Source organism: Vespa mandarinia, chromosome 18, assembly GCF_050613455.1.
Source record: "Vespa mandarinia isolate Hongniang chromosome 18, ASM5061345v1, whole genome shotgun sequence".
In the NCBI taxonomy this organism is placed as follows: Eukaryota; Metazoa; Arthropoda; class Insecta; order Hymenoptera; family Vespidae; genus Vespa; species Vespa mandarinia.
The window spans coordinates 331,299-349,326 of NC_140827.1; the positions used below are offsets into that span (position 1 = coordinate 331,299).

At 32.1% G+C, this 18,028-nt stretch overlaps 1 pseudogene; it reads right to left on the reverse strand.

Annotated features, from left to right (window-relative positions):
* Positions 1-4,014: 4,014 nt before the first annotated feature.
* On the reverse strand, positions 4,015-16,568 carry LOC118445618 (crooked neck-like protein 1; annotated as a pseudogene).
* Between the last annotated feature and the right edge of the window lie 1,460 nt (positions 16,569-18,028).

Consider the following 18,028-nt stretch of genomic DNA (forward strand, 5'->3'; position numbering starts at 1 on the left):
AATAATAATATATTGCGTGTAATTGTTACTATTAATATAGAAAGAGAGGGAGCCTTTCTTATTCAGTATGTTACAATATATATACATATGTATATATATATATATATATATCCATAAACAATTTAGTAGGTAATAATAATAAAATATATATATTCGTTTGAGGAAAAAGAAATCCATTATTTTTTTGGTAGATGGCTGTAGTGATCGATATCTCGTAAAGTATCGATCAAACAATTTCAGATTTATGCTCGTTGTTAAAGTGACATTTCACATTAAAAAATTTCTTTTGCTGTTTTTTGTTTGGTCCATTCAGTTGTGAATTACAGGGTGTTAAAAATGGAAGTCAACAAAGAGAAAATTCGGTACATTTTACAGTTTTTCTTTGATGAAAGCGAAAATGCAAGTCAGGCGGCTGAAATTGTGAATGGTGTTTATGATTCGGATACTGTAACAGCTAATTACGTGCAATTGTGGTCGTCGATTCCGTTCAGGTATTTTTGATGTTCAAGAAGCATCTCGCACAGGCAGGACCCTTCGTCGAAATTGTCGATAAAATCACAGAAATAATCGAAGTTGACCGGCATGTTACTAATCGTAGCATCGCCCAAGAGCTATAGATCGACCATAAAACAGTTTTAAACCATTTGCACAAAGCTGCATTCAAAAAGAAGCTCAATGTTTAGGTTCTACACCAATTAACACCAAAAAAAAATGGATCGAATTTCCATCTGCGAAGACTTTGCGAAACGGAATGAAATCGACTCATTTCTTAAACGGATGTTAACTGGGGATGAGAAATGGGTCAAATACGACAATACTGTGCGAAAACGATCGTGGTAAAAGGGCTTTGAAGCAGCTCAAACGGTGCTCAAACCAGGATTAACGGCCAGGAATGTTCTGCTGTGCATTTGGTGGGACTTGAAAGGAATCATTTATTATGAGTTGCTTCCATATTATGAGTTGCGAAACACTAAATTCGGATCTCTACTGTGAACAACTGGACCGTTTGAAGCTAGTGATTGACCAGAAACGGCCAGAAGTGGCCAACAGAAGAGGTGTTGTGTTCCATAAGGACAACGCAAGGCCACACACGTCTGTAGTTACTCGCCAGAAACTCCAGGAGCTTAGTTAGAAAGTTTGAATGCATCCACCATATAGTCCGGACCTGGCACCAAGCGATTACCATCTTTTGTTCGCATTGCAAAAATTCCTGAGTGATAAGAAATCAGTATCAAGACAAGATTGTGAAAATCGATTACTAGAGTTGTTCGCCAATAAGGACCAAGACTTCTATGAGAAAGGCATTATGAAGCTACCTTTAAAATGGCAACAAATTATAGAACAAAACGGTGCATATTTGACCCAAATCGGACAATTCGAAACATGTTAAATAAAGTCTTGAAGTTCACGCAAAAATAATGGATTTCTTTTTCCCCAACCTAATATACAGTTAGCAGTTAGACATTCTATATTAACAATTTATATATATAATGGAACCTATGTTATAAAACCAATCAAATCCTATGCTAAATAATCATTAAGGGTTCATGTAATAAATAATAACCGCACTCAAGTAAAATTATTAACATTCATCAGTTAAAAATCTTTTATGTATTCACTACACGGTACAACTCATTATAACAATTATGTTTCATTATAACAAAATAATCATTATAACAAAGGATATACCTCTGTAACTTTGATACGCAAAAATAATAAAGACAAAGGTTTTATTTCATAACCTTACTAAATTAATCGAAAGAGATATTTATTTCACTACAATGTCTAACACTCAATTGACGAAAGGTACTCGCGTTAGAACGGCTTAACCAGATATGAAATTTTCAGTGTAAAATAACAGCGTAGTAGAACCTATCTACTTCTCAAAAGATTCTAAGTTATTTGTTAGACTTAGAAATTAATCATTAATACACAAAACTAAGAGCTTACAACTAATCGAGTTGAGCAACGGATGAAGACTGACTGCCGTGTCGCTACGCTCCCATTCGGTGGAGTCCCAGAAGCCGTCACTGCGCATGCACACCGCTTCTTCGTGCCGCCTATCTACGAAGGCATTATTCGAAGACAAAGGTGGTGTGATGCTCTATAAGCGCACTTTCGTCACCTTTTCCGAGTATTGTGCTTGGTCGATGTTTATCACCGGATGTAGTTCCATGAATCCGTAGCCTCTGGAATACGATTATTGCCAGGTATGGTTCCAGGAATGAGGTTGATATCGCTATGGACAATACTTGGAACGCTGTGTGATAGAATTCATAATCACCGGATGTGGTCTCGCCATTTGTGATAAGGGTGTCTTGGATTTATCGTTTGACTTTATTATTTTCGCGTATCAAAGTTACAGAGATAAATCCTTTGTTAATAAATTGTTATGAGTTGTATCATGTAGTAGAATTATCGATAGTAGAGATACCGATAGTAGAATTTTCGACAGTAGAGTAACCGACCTTTTGATTTTGAATTAGTAATTTTCTATTCTTGATAGATGAATCCTACACGTCGTCAGACAGCGTCATGACACCTTCCCCCTTACCTGAGTCGTTTGATATCTTCGAATTCCAACGACTCGTTCTTGCGAGCAGCCAGGATTTCTTCTAAATTTGGGAATCTCGCACCTCCTCTTGCGGTGGGGATCGGAGTCACATCACTTTCTAGTTTGTCCACTCTTATTTCAATGGTATCATGACTTTCATTGGCCGTTGCAGTTCCCTTTCCATATTGCTGTTGCGGTCGTTTCAGATGCAAAAGCAGATGTGTTAACTAACACCAGACGGCCCCCAACAGGTGTAGGTTCCAACCATAGATTCATGGAGTACGTAGCCTCGAATCATGGCGTAAACATACAACTTAACTCCTTTGATTAGAACAAATAGTCCAATACATCCCGCTCTAGCTGATTCGAAAGCTAGGAAACCTTGCCACAATTTCGAGTTCGCACCGTCTGTGATTTCCGTAGCTCCTGTGTCCCGTAGCTCCTCTGGCAATAATGTTTAAGAGTCCCGGTCTTTCGACGGGGAACATAATACGATCGTGTAAATTTTCCAAGTCCTGTTGAGAGTTTATACCATTATATTCTCATTAAATTATTTGTGACTATGTATTTCCATGATGGTTTCGTCAATGGTTGAAGTATTTGGGGAGTGAGTACCTCCACGGATTTTGATGTTAGTCTGTACCAGTTTCCCACTAAATGATACATTGGAGGAAGCAACGCATTGCAATCCCTAATGGTTCCAGTTTTTACTAGTATTGTCGACTTAGGTGTCAGATAGAGGCTGTCGTTTTGGTGATAACCTGGTAGCTCGTGATAGCATTCTTCTGATGTTCTCACGCTGACGGGATCAGATGTGCATTTTACAATGGGTATCACTTCTCCCACCGTTACGGCCATATATCCTGCTGCCTTCATGATAGTCTAGGCGAAGTCATCTGGTCGAAGAGTCGCCAGTGCTGATGCATTTTTAAGTACGTTTCTCCAAATCACACTTTTGTTTGATAACGTCACTATACAAAGCATGTGGCTTCTCATGTATTTTTCTAGGTACACGAACTACGAGTTCACATAGGCGAACAGCTCAAGATTTTCAACTGATAATCTTGCACTTGACGCGAAGGTCTTTCCTTTTTGCTTCTCCAAGATGAATAACTTCGGGTGCTCGCTCCATAACAGAGTGTACCCGCACAAGTGGTTTTCCGCCCTCTTTTCCAAGGTAAACGTGACGGCCTGTGTCGTTATAGTGTAGATGTCAGGATATATTTCTATACGGCTTGTCGCTTCTAATTTTATGGCTAGTCCCTCATATAGTACGTTGTAATGTTCGAAATTACACGATGAGTCAGGTCTAGTTCAAAATGCGTTCCCTTCCTCGTCAGTAACACATGTACCGTCCGTAAAAACACACAATGTACCTTTGCTTAGTACTATACTGTCCTATTTAATTTTGACTCTTGTGTAATATTTTTAAATCTTTATTTTCACTACTACCTGCACCGCTATATTGTCCCATGTGCCGTAGAGGTTGGCGTACTGCGTTCCAGAGCACTTAACGTCTGTTGAGATTTATCCTGTAAGCGTAGCACTTCGATACTCCGTGACATTGGACCGTAAACCTGATACTTGCAAGGTCGGCGATATTCCCATGATGCCTGTATTGAAGGCGGCTTTGCATGCTTCAGCTGTTAGGTCCATAAGATACACTCTCCGTCCATTTTGCACAACTAAGACATGCGATGACATTCCACAATAATAAATCGTCGAGTTCTATTCCGCACTGGTGCACATGTGTTTTGTTGTATTGCGTTAATTGCAGAAGCTGAATGTACACTTCTGTGGCATTTTGTGCGTGCAATGAGGTAGTGCATTCCCCCGTGTCCAGCAGTGAAATTGTCGTGATGTTCATTGAGGCTCCCCCACAGTCATACCCCAAAAGGGGAACACATCCGCTGATGGTGCCTATGAGCGTTATTAATATGCCGAGAAGCCCCATAAATTCTGTAACACAATTACCTTAATCTATTTCATTTTAGAACATCTTAGTTTATTCATGTTCACTACCTTAGTACGGTTTCATATTTGTAACTTATCATTGTTTTAGGGAACTATTTCTAAAATCTGGTGAGGACCCATGTATTAGTATTACAATTTCGTCAGTTTTCAATTCCTAATTTTTTCGAGAATATATATCCCATAAGTAACGTTCATGATTTAAAGTCAATTAATTAGTAAATTTTGAATTTGAATCTGTCCCAAACATAAGTTTGCGAATCTGTCCAACTCCATCTAATTAATCTGTCGAGTTAGAAAGTTTCGAGAGGCCGAAATTAAGACAAATCTATAGTCAGTCAGTCTGTTTAGTCTACGATATCAAATACTAATTCGAGATCAAAATACCGAAACATTGAAGTTAAAGTTGTATGCTTAAAATTGTATGTGCATGTACTTACGCGCATAGACGGTACAGTCGCGTCCGCTAATTCTCAAGACGAATTCGATTCGAAGAAGTACCTAGAAGAATCTTTAAGTAGATGAATTCTTCAAAGTTATCATTCTTAACGGATAAAATAATAAATAAGCCTCATCCAGTGTAAAGGGTTCCGCTGCTAACCAAAAACAAGGCAAGTTGCTAGGTCGGCGTAGATGATTCGTCTTTGACCTGACTGTATCAATAACTATCAAAATTTGTATTATTTTTTTCATGCTTACTACTATCAGAACATGACATCAGTATACCTGCTTTCGACATTTCTTGTAACAGATATACGCACTTCAATTTTTTCAGCTCATCGATTAAAATTTGCTCGATGACTCTTGTACTGGATACAATGATTGGGGCAACTAATATTATTTAGTCTCTCACGCTGCTTTATGTCGCGCGTCAGGTCTACATATTTCGCAATTTTTTCTTCATATGTTCTGTGCATGTGTACAATAAGAGGTATGGCCACATCTAAAATCCAGCAATTCCTCGAAATCTTGTTAACCCGTATTATATCCGACCGATTTTCAAGGATCGTATGATCAATGCTCATCATCTAGTTTCAATATAATTTGAAGTTGGAATTGACCAGAACTTCATATGTTTCACACTAATAATAGGGCTTTTTTCTTCGATGAATTTACATATCATGGCCAGCTCTTGGTGCATAATCTTAATTACATCATCTTGCCGCTTGAGGTAGTCTTCGTTTATAGCAAGTTTTATGGGTTCTATTCCATGTCGAAACCGACGACAGTTTTCTATATCTTCGTGTAAGATTGCTCGCCGCTATTGTTTTGTCACGATAATTTCATCTTGAACTGCAATGGCAAATTACCTGTCTCAGGGAATATTTGAGCTTTTGCAACCAGATCGTTGAAGCTTTCTTGTTTACTCCATTACCACTAAGTTGATAAGGATATTTTCTATGGATAGCTTTACTTTTTCATATCTCAATAATTGGTCCAATGTCAATGACCGGTTGAAACTCCACGTCATCTAATTTTAACGAAGTTTTCTTTTGCGAAGTATTCTATTTCATAATGTAATATTGATTTCATATAATAATGATAAATTTCTCATAAATGTTAAAAAAAACTGGAGTTAAAAAAGAATGTAGTCATTGATAAAAGAAAACTGGTAGAATCACAGCCCATAGGTCTAAAAATATGTAAATCAATTTTTAATTCGGAATTTTCTGGAATTAATATACTAGTTTCCGTTTTTCTTATGCTATGAAAAGATCTCTCGAAAACGTAGTAATCAATTACTATCTAAAGATATAAGGTTTTCGCTTTCCAAGTGTGTAGCTTTTCAAGTATGTTAAAGTTTCCTTCTATATATTATAATCTGAAATAAAATTTCTCTATTACAGTTTTGAATGATAACCAATTAGATTAGGGCACAAAGCAAAGAAGAGAGTATATGCCAAAGAGGCCCCCACGAAACGTGGCTCACGAGAGAATCTACAGGCTATTAATTTATTTTCAAAGATTCACAAGAACCTTCCGAGAATAGTGTTTAGTCTTTTTTTAATTTTACAATATTTTCACGCAAAATGCTCTTATGATGATGGATATAAAAGAGTAAATTTGAAAAATTGAGACGACGTAACATTCCGTCTCCGTCTCCACATTGCCCCACGTACGCGAGTAGAATTATTTGATTTTTTGAAGTCGAATCTCATACATTTTTCATTTTTCTTTGTTTTAAAGTTAAATTAAATTCATAGTCGTTATCGTTATGATAACGCTGGCGAGCTCTATTAAAAGTCCTACCGTGGACTTCGTTTTATTATTCAAAATTTCGAATGGATAATAGTTCGTTTTTGAATTTAGAATATTTTTGAAAAAGAAATTGTAACCCGTCGAAATGATCAATTAAATAAATCATGTCAGATGGTCCAGTTTTAGTATTTCCAAAATATTACTATGTTTGAATTGTTAATTACATGGCTTTTAAGATAATTATTTTTATAAAGAATATAATCTGAATTTATGATACATAATAATATTGTTTTGAAAATAAATCAATACATTTCAACGCTGAAAAAGGAAAAAATAGCAATTGAATATGTGTTAGGAATACGTTTGAAATACAAAAGAAATATATTTATTCTACATATTTATTAATAAAATGAACATTTCAGGATAATTCAACTGTTTGAGAAAAACAGAAAATATTATTTTTAAACAGTGTTTAAAAAGTGTTAGTTGGTTTTATGATTAAAAAAAATTTATACATTGATCAAATTGATACTCGATACAAATATTACTGCGATTGAATAAACCGTACACAAACGACCTTCCGCAATCATGAATATTTCAAAAATGTTTATTTATTGATACTACAGTAGAATTTCCGTTGTAGCGTTGAAATGCATGTATTGAAATATAAAAAGTTGATCGGCGAAAGGAACAGCAACATGCATCGGAAGCTTATCATGATCCGTAATTATTAGTTGAAAAAACAAAATGCCACAATAATATAGTACATAATTATAGTAGCTCCAGTATCTCCGATTGAATAAAAATGATTTCACCATCATATAGCGACAAAATACTCAAACTGTTGTTACTGTAAACGATTCACCTTTGTAAATTAACATGGAATAATTACAAAAATATATTTACGAAGAGTAGTTTTATATTTTTGGTTGTCTTAAAAAGTGTAAAAATCGCATATATTGTCGTAGTGATAAAACGAAACTACGTACAGGATATAAGAACAATTAGTATTTTTCACGAAATACAATTGGAAATGTATTGTGTTTCATATAACCAATTTAATATTGGACGTAAATAATAATGTGACCTAATTATATAATTTGTATATAACTAAAATTATAAGTGACAAAAGTGAACCTACGGCTTATATTAAACTTAATGCAAAGGTGCTATTATTAGTATGAATCTAGTAGTGCATGGCATCTTAAAATTAATAAAAAATTGCCAAGTAAAGAATTAATTAATTGGGCATGTTTAATTTTAATTTAACTAATTAATACTCTGATAGATATATGTACCAAGTAAAGAATCTTTTACATGTCACTGGGACAGTGGTGTTGACGCACATGTGTATCTCTCCATTGTTCACAGTACTTTCTCTTAAAGGTTATGTATCACCATTGGAAATGTTTACTCTTGGGAACTTATTCGAAATTAGCTAACAAAACGCATAGATAAAAAACATATGGCCATCTTTGTCTGGGCTTTCTGTAATATGCATCTGGGTTTCGATAATATGTCAAGCCGGCCAATAAGTAAATAGTGAAAGTAGACTCTTAGGCGCGACAAGTCAAGGGTTATTTGACTTCTAGCTTTAAAATATCTATTGACACTCTGCACTCTACATGACCATTAGAACAAAGGGGGCACACATGGAATATTTAAACATTTCATTGAACTATCCACGACCAATGGACATTTATTCTTTCCCTTTCCATGCTCAGATCATACTTTAACTCCGCCCTTTTATTCCTTTTCCTGATCTCATTACAGTCTGTGTGGATAGTTCTAGACTTCCAAAAAATCAGGTAAGTTACATTTTTTAGACTCACGACATCTAAGCTATCAAGTCTTATTCAGAATCAGCCAGTACAACTACCTACACATCATTACACGAAACACATAAACAATTGTAACTTATTTCATCAAATATATATCGAATCAACTTCAACACGCGCATCTACCTCGCTAGTTTCACATGTTCCTTTAAAAGAACGCCATTAATTTCCATTAATCTGCGGGAATGCGACAAGCGGTATTTTTCTGACACCCTTCAATGGTATCCTAGCTTAGTGCCGCCGCTCTTATTCATCGCGACCAGTGGGCTTGTAGCTCGGACAGACGGAGGATATTTCTCCGTGCAAATCGACTGTCATAGATGGTCCGGTGCGGGACGCACATCTAAAATCGCTCTCGTAGTTGCGCCCACCCGACACAACACTAAACATTTTAGTACTTCGAACCTGATTCTGGAGACACTGATTCTGTGAGAAGCGTAAGGAGAAGCCAATTAACACGTAAAGGAAGGAAGCTGACGCCTCACGAGGTCGCCTATCCTTTATAACCGGATGCCAGACGATCAACAAGTTCTAGGTAGTTGCAGCAAAATGTAGTTGCAGCGCCTACACGACGCAATACATATCAAGTAGTATTATTTTATTTGAACATTAAAAGGAATGATAAGATTGAAAGAAATTACCGCTTTCAATCAGGAAGAATAGAAGGAAGCTTACGATTTTTCATGACAAGTACCCTCTGCCTGAAATCGTTTATTCCTGTAAAACTCGTATTCTTCCAACGTGTATTTTAAAAATACAATGTACTTATAAAAGTTTATCCTAGATATCCAAATAGTACCATGTCACCAATGATTTTTCTATTAAAAGGTAGAATGTATATAATGTACATAATATTCAAATATGTTTTTATTACTATTATTATGTTACATTGTTATTTGTTGTAGTAATAATAGTAATACTTGTAGTACAGAATGGATTAGTCCTATGGGGTAAACCATTTAAGAAAAGCGCTAAGAGTTTTACCTCATAAGTAGTATGGAAATGAACTCATATTTTGATTTCTGCAATAATATTTAATATTTAAATATTCACTAATTATTATTTTTTACAAAATATTGGATAAAATCTTGTTTTTATATCGTAAATTTATATACTACTTATTATAATTATTATTCTAATTATATTTATTATTATTTATGTATTTATCGTAAAATAGATGTGGGTCGTGTGTTGTACGACCCTATCAAAGAAAGATATTTATATGTACCATATCAATCATCGAATTCACACCTACTTCGAATGAAAGATGATGAATAGCCTTAAAAAAATTCTCTCTCTGTGTGTTTGCAAAAATTTACACTATGAAGTTTTAAGACCTCATTCAAAAGATAAAGTTTTTTTACATGAGATTTTTATGTACGATATTGGAAAAATATCATCTTCTTTGCAAAAATCATCCAGAAAAAAATAATTTGCAAAAGTAATTTTCAAGCATATAAAAACTTGTTTTGAAAATCGGAAACGAGAATATCGTGTAGAAAATCTTCATCTTTCGAATTCATCTTTCGAATTACAATCAAACATAAATTGCAATCAGGAGAATACATGCTGTAAACCATTGCAACATGGAGCATAGATTTCATGCAGATATGCTTGTTTCGCCATCCTATATCGAGAAAATAACGTATATGAATTACATCTAATTTTAACTCATCACGTTACTTGGAAAAATCAAGCAATAGAGTTTTAAAAAATTATTCTTTTAAACAAATATATAATCTCATTAATTTAATTATAATCTATGAGAATTATTATTTTATATAATGAAATGTTTATATAACGAATACGTTTCTGTAGTCCTCTTGCATGTTACTTCTTTTAGACCACTTTGGGTACAGTGTGCTATTTTTTATTTGACCATACATATTCTGTTTTTATTCAAAAATATTTTATTTGATTGTATATATACACAATAACTATTTAATTATAATATATATTTAGAAATTCATTATTATTTCCATCGAATCCTTATAATGATATTTACAATAAATAATATTATCACCAATTTATTATTATAATGCATTGTTTTAAACAGTAAGAGCAATATGATCAGATAAATGAAAGAAGGACGAAGAACTGCAATACTTTTTATAACATGATGTAAATATATATATTATCTTTTAAATAATGTTATTACCAGTTTATTATTATAACGCATTGTTTTAGGTAACAAGAACAATATGGAAAAATCAACGAAGGAGCAAGATTTACAATACTTTTTGGAATATAATGTAAATATATCTAGTAATTTCTTTTAAATAATATTATCACCACTTTATTATTATAATGAATTGTTTCAGACAGATACAAAAAATGATGCACGTAACGTTTATCAAGGATGAAAAAAATCCCAACATCTATCTACAACGTCTATCGCACATTTCGTTTCTTTTACGCAATACGTATTCCGTAATTCTTTAAACTAGTTGTTCTATAAAAATTAGGAAATATACATTGATGTTTCATTATCAGTTTTGCGCGCCGTACTTATTACACAAACGTACATACCGATTCGATGATTCGGGAGAAATGTCAGTTTTTTTAAGGCGCATTTTGTTCTTTCTTTCGCATTATCACTGAAGTCATACATCTTGAACGATATTGGACAAACAACTTTGTGTTCAATCGTTTCTTGCCATTATCTGATAATCTTCAAGAATAATTTTCACACCAATACATGAAAGCCTGTTCTCTTTATTTCGTGATACAGTATGTGAATTGTTTGTAAATGCTTCTGAGGAGTAAAAAGAATTGCTTGTACCAAATAGATTACAATGACATATAGGGCTAAGAAGATGTGATCCTACATCGTGGAAAGATTGTGAAAAAATATTGTTAACGCACCGTCTCATGTTTATGGTCATCATCACTTGCGTGATTAGAGAATATTTTTGCAACGGAAATTAATTTACATTACGTGACTCATTAGTAGTATAAATTCGAATGGAGCACATAAATTATCAAATAAAGATCTAAACATATATTAACACATAACGTACGAATATTTGTAAATATCTTTTTATAAGTAAATTTTTAAACATCTGTTTATATATCTTGTAATAATACTATAAATATTTTTGTATTTATTGTATATAATCAAACTAACGTAGGTTGTACATCTACATAGATTTGAATCTATAGTCTTAAAACTAACAGAAAATTCGTCGCTTCGACAGGAAAACTTATATTTTACAATATCAAATAAATATATCTATTAATTTCTTCAAAATAATGTAGTGCAATAACTAGTTTATTATTATATGTATTTGATAATAATAGCAATATGAGGGAAAACGAAGAATTGTAATACTTTTTGCAAGTAGATAAAAGTGTATCAATGAGCTTCTTCTAAATAATATTTTCACCAGTTTATTATTATAACGCATTATTTTTGACAAGAAGAACAATATGATAAAATTAACGAAGTATGAATCATTATTATTATTTGAATTGAAGCTATTGTCTGTAACGTTGACTAGATTTAACGTAGACCTATTTGTTCTTTGTCAATAAAACGAATAATTTTGAGTATATTTGCATTATTATTTGCAGTTATTATAAGAACTACTCACTTGCCAATTAACTTCATAAAACAAAAACTGGAGAAATATGGTAAAATAATATAAATTACTTTTTAAAATTCTCTTTAAAGTATAAATTTAAATAAACATTGTAAAATGTATAAATGCAAACGTAGCTTTCATTTAACAACGTATAAAGTGAATAAGATAGAACAGTCTTTTTGTTCATCCGTCTTCTTTTTAATAATATTACCTCTTAACTTGTCTATCGTTTGCAATTTGTTGGCATAGATTTAATATAGCTTCATAAAAAATAGCCAAATTACATAATTTTGATTAGCAAATAATGTGATCACTTCGCAAAATAACGAATTTTTTGAATTTTTCAGCCAGTAAGTCACTTGACGATTGATGAGAGGCCAATATCACTCGTGTTATTGATGAAATTGAGTCCTATTTGTATGAGAATGTAATTGAAAATTAGACCAAGAGAATGCATGTGATCATACACAGCCAAGGTTGCGTCAGGGTTGCGCATAACACGACCGTTATTATTTTTCATACATAATGGTATCACCTGAATATATTTTAAAATGAAGTAAAAAATATTACAATATCACAAATATAATTTGCTTTATTTTAATTTAACCTTTATCACTCTAAGTCTGTTTATCAGGCATTACACTGACTATTTTATTCTTAATTAACTTTACTTTTCGACCACTCAATTGTGTCTCTAAATTTCGTATACTCTTCATTCACATCTTAGTTAATCTTTTTTTTTATTTTATCCTAAACGCATCCATTTTACTTTAATGACAAAAAAGAAAAAAATTATTTGCTGCTAATTTGGGAAGATAAGCGAATTGTAATCATAGAAAAAGTTTCAAAATCAAATATGATTATTGATTATTATCGAAATTATATTTTTCTTGGAAATGTATAAAGATTGTTTTAAAATGATTTGAAGATCATTACTTGCAGGTTATTTCGCATGTTTATTGTCGCATTTAAAGTAAAATATTCCAAACCTAATAATCAAGCATATATCAAAAATAGTTGCCGATCGTTAATTGCACTAAATAATCGAAGTGATCATAGTTAAAGTTTTTTTTTTTATCTGGTATTTTCTGTTTCATCCTGAGATATTTTAAAATCTATATATGACTTCCATAAAAGTTCAGGTATATCCAAACTAAATAATAAAAATAACAAAAATATTAAACATGTTTTTCATAAAAGATAAAAATAAAAGAAAAAGACAGCTTTAATTACATCTAGTAGTAATTTATAAAAATATAACTTAATTCGTCTAAGATACAGCTAATTCATAAATAGCTTTAGGACGGTCAGTCTCCTAATAAAGTTTCTAATTCTTTTAGAAACTTTATAGACATCATAACAATTAAATAAATATAACTACAATAAAACATAAGATAAATGTAACTATAAGAAAAGTAATTTACTTTCATTCACATTGTGCAGTTTTGAAGTGCAAATTCAAATAATTTTTCATACAGAATCCTGCATCTGTCAAATTTTCTAGATTGTACCTCTAAATCATTGTAACCACGGAACAATTTGTCTTTGGGATACACATCCAATACCATACTTAAAATAAATTAAATTAAATATTTAAAAATACAAAAATTTAATACATATAAATAATAAAAAAAAATTATTATAATAATAGCATACTAATGTTTTTCTCGCTACAGTCAAATTTTTTTGTTGCATTTCGAAATATCCATAACATAGCCATATCTTAGAAAATGTGAAATGTTTATGTAGAATAAGATCTAAACAGATTCTAAAAAATAAAAAAATATAAAATTCTATCTTTATATGCAATAAAGTATTATTAGGTTGGTACGAATGAAATGTCGGATTCTTAAGTGAATATATTAAACTGCATATCTTTTTCCAAAAGCTGTTTATTTAATCAAAATATGCTCCATTTACTTCAATACACTTTTCTCAACGAGATTTTAATGCATAGATGCCTGTCTTCAAGAAATTCTGATCTTTAGAATCAATGAACTCTGATATGGCATTTATCAGACTGTCTTCATTTTCGTAGTGTTTAGTCCGTAAAAACAGTTCTAAATGTTTAAATAAATGAAAGTCGGTTGGTGAAAGATCCGGTGAATAAGGTGGGTGCTGCAAAATATCATATTTTAATTCATTTAATTTTTCAATTGTTTTGTACAATGTATGCGGCCGAGCGTTGTCGTGGAGAAATATTGGGCCATGCCGATTAATAAGTGATGGGCGTAAAATTTTCAATTTTTCATGCATTTCTTCAATGTACTGGCAATACTTTTCGGCTGTAATTGTTATTTCAGTTCGAAGGAATGAGTAGTGTATTACTCCAGTCACATTCCACCAAACTGTGATTAAAATTTTCCGTGAATGAAGTGATGGCCGTGGAGTATGAGCACAAGCCTCATTCCTATCAAGACACCGAGTACACCTTTGCCTATTGTCGTAAAGAACCCATTTTTCATCACAAGTAATGATCCAATCGAAAAATGGATCTCGATTAAATCGGGTTAGCAATGATGAGCATACGTTCAAGCGATCCAGCTTATTTCGCTCGGTTAATTCGTGCGGTATCCACTTATCCATTTTTTTCACCATGCCAATTTCAGAAAGATGTCGCAATATTGTTGTATGGTTAACTTCCATTCTGGCAGCAAGTTCCCTTGAAGAAACAGTTGGATTCCACCACTGCTTTCAGAGCATCATTTTTCACAGACGTTTCGAGCCTTCCACGCGGTTCATTTTGCAGGGAAAAATCACCAGACCGAAATTTTTTAAACCAACGCTGCACTTTTCGATCGTTCACAGTATTCTCCCCAAACGCCTGGTTTATATTGCGTACAGCTTTTGCAGCATTATTACCAAGTTTTATATAAGAAAATTACACGAATATCGGTTGAATTCATATCGGTCCAAAATTCAAAGCAAATAACAAAAGGGAACACTTTTGAAAAAATCTTCTTTGCTAAAATGTGACTCTGGCAATGGACAGTACGACTATAAACCAGGTTATGTAAAAAACAAAAGCATAACAAAAACAGGGAAACAAACGTTCACATTTAAAGAAAATCCGACATTTCATACGCACCAACCTAATATAAAGTTATCTCTCCATATATAACAATAATTTTATTATATACCTGTATATTTCTATCTATAATCTCTATCTATGTCAATTTCTTCATACAAAGCATAATTTATGTACAGATAGATATATCGTTTCCATGCTCCTATAAAAAATTTATTTAATGGAAAGGAACTTCAATTTGACTTCAGAATTGTTAAAATATAAATATTCATTACCTTATTAGAAAGGAGATTTGCTATAGCTCGTTCATACATTCTTACGACATTATGATTTTCTTCAGATTTTACTAATCTCAGATAGTCAAACCAAGCATCATAGTTAGAAGAATTTTCCTTGACTTCTTGCTCATACTGATATTTTCTTTTGCTAATTATTACATCTTCAATGCCTATTTAAAAATGTTATGAAATTTGTGTTATTTTTTTATAAACTTATACAAATTAATATTAATACTTAAAACTTTTTAATTCATATTTCGTATTAAATAAATCTTAATCTTTATAGTATGAATTACTTGCAAAATCACCATATTTCTTTTCGTGTATGGTATATGCATTATATATTTCTTTTGTTCTTTCTTTTGAAAAATTGTCTAAAGCATACTTAGAAATTATTCTTGCTGTATCATGCTATCAGAGAAATATTAATATTATACTTATTATAACAGAGATACTGAATATATTGTTATCTTAAACTAATACTTCTTTCTGTCCTTCAAATCTTGCGAATGCTATAAATAGCTTTGCATCTAAGATCTCATCTTCGAAAAAGTTTATAACATCTTCATAAAATTTGCGTCCTACATTTATTACAAAACTATATATCTCCCTATACAATTATATATCTCTACCTAACTCTTTCTATTTCTTTATATCGTAATTCAAATTTAATATATGTTTGCCATGGCTGTTAGTCAGGTCTCCAATCCATCCATCTCTCAAAAATTAGACGTATTTATATAATAAATCTCTATAAAATCAAGTTAGATAAAAAAAATAATCCCTAATTTTATTTCAAATCTTACAAGTAATATTTTCTAACATTTCTTTCATATATGTGTATTTATATCAAAATTGATTTGTTGTATGTAAAATTGTGACTGCACGATCTAATAAATTTCTGGCATAATTATTGCGCATTTCTAATTCAATATAATATAGCCATAATGTAATGTTTCTATGATCAACATCTAGCGCACGTTCATATACAGATTTAAAATAAATTGGACATATAAAACCTTGAAATATTTCTAATACAACTAAGCTATAAAATGTACTATTTTTTGTATACATGTGTTGTACACATATTGTAGTCATAGATATTTCATTTTCCATATTGATAATCAGCCAATTTATGGAGATTTTATATTTTCTGCTTAGGTGGCTAAAAGGGAATACTTACAAATGAATTGTTCTCTATGTAAAAGTATAGATAGGTTTAACATTATTGCATAAAGATTTTTTTCTTTCTTTCTCTTAATAGCTGTTTTGCTATGATTTAAATTTTCTCGGGTGTTTTGTTTTTCACCTAAAAAAATTTTAATTATGAATAAATATTACAATTATAAGTTGTGTATACTATAATTTATAATTATAAAATAAAATATTCTAATGAATAATAATCATTTTACCTTATCCACTTTGGGCATTCTTTGTAACTTTTCCGTGACGATGGGTACTTGTTATTCAAACCAAATAAACACAGCTTCGTTAACGCTCAAGTGAAAACATTCTCGCAACTGGTTCGTTCTACGCCGTACCTATCGCATGTGATCTTTTAACATTTTAGCTAGTAAATGCCATTATAATGGCTTTCGCATATTATCTTTTTGAAAGGTACGCCACGATAGTGACATTCGCGCAAGTCATTTTTTCGAAGGATAAGAAGTCACTATGATTACATTCGTGGATATCATATTAACTTATTGTGTACTTTTTGAATTCTTTACATAAAAATGTATAAGTAAATTATACCTTATTCATATACAGCCCTAATCCAATCTAATGTTCGATCTAATTATAAGAAATGTCATTTATAGTTTACGCGCAGAAACTTTGCACATCAAATAACAATAGTAGTATTTAGCTTTGTTCGATATACAATAGGTATAATCAGACTGTGTCTTCCAGCAGCTACGACTTTGACTTCTAGAAGAGTCCATGAAAGAATAAATGATTTCTTTTGTGTTCCCGGCATCTTTATCGTTTACTTTGTTTTCGGCATCTTTGTTATTTCTCACTTTGTTTGGTTATTTTCCCACGTGTACATTTACTGGCGCTGAGGCGGTTAGTTATATGTATTGCGAGAGAACGCGTTACATTCGCAACGAAATCGCCATAATTGCGACTATTGCGCCAAAGCATTGGTTAACTACAACGTCATTGTTATTTTTATAAAATAAAATAAATTACAAATTGACCTTTGGTATTGCCAATACTTAAACTATTAATTGAATTTTACGTTAACTACCTTTTGCACTAATTGTGTGCGATCTTAGCGACAAGTATGGCCAAAATATGAACTAGGATACAAGCAACGGTGTCTATCGCCACCGTGCATCTATCGTATCGGGTTAGTTATTCCCCTCTCACGCATGCATAATAATTGGTTTCGTTGGATCATAGATAGTTGCGTTAGGAAGTAAAATGTGAAGTTCCACTTTTCATGCTCTTATGTGTATACATTTCTTTGATGGGACCGTTTATCTCGCAGTAGTTCGTGTTAGATACGATGTAGTCGTAACTTTTTCAAATTATTTCATGATAAATCCATAGAAAATAATAAATATAATTAA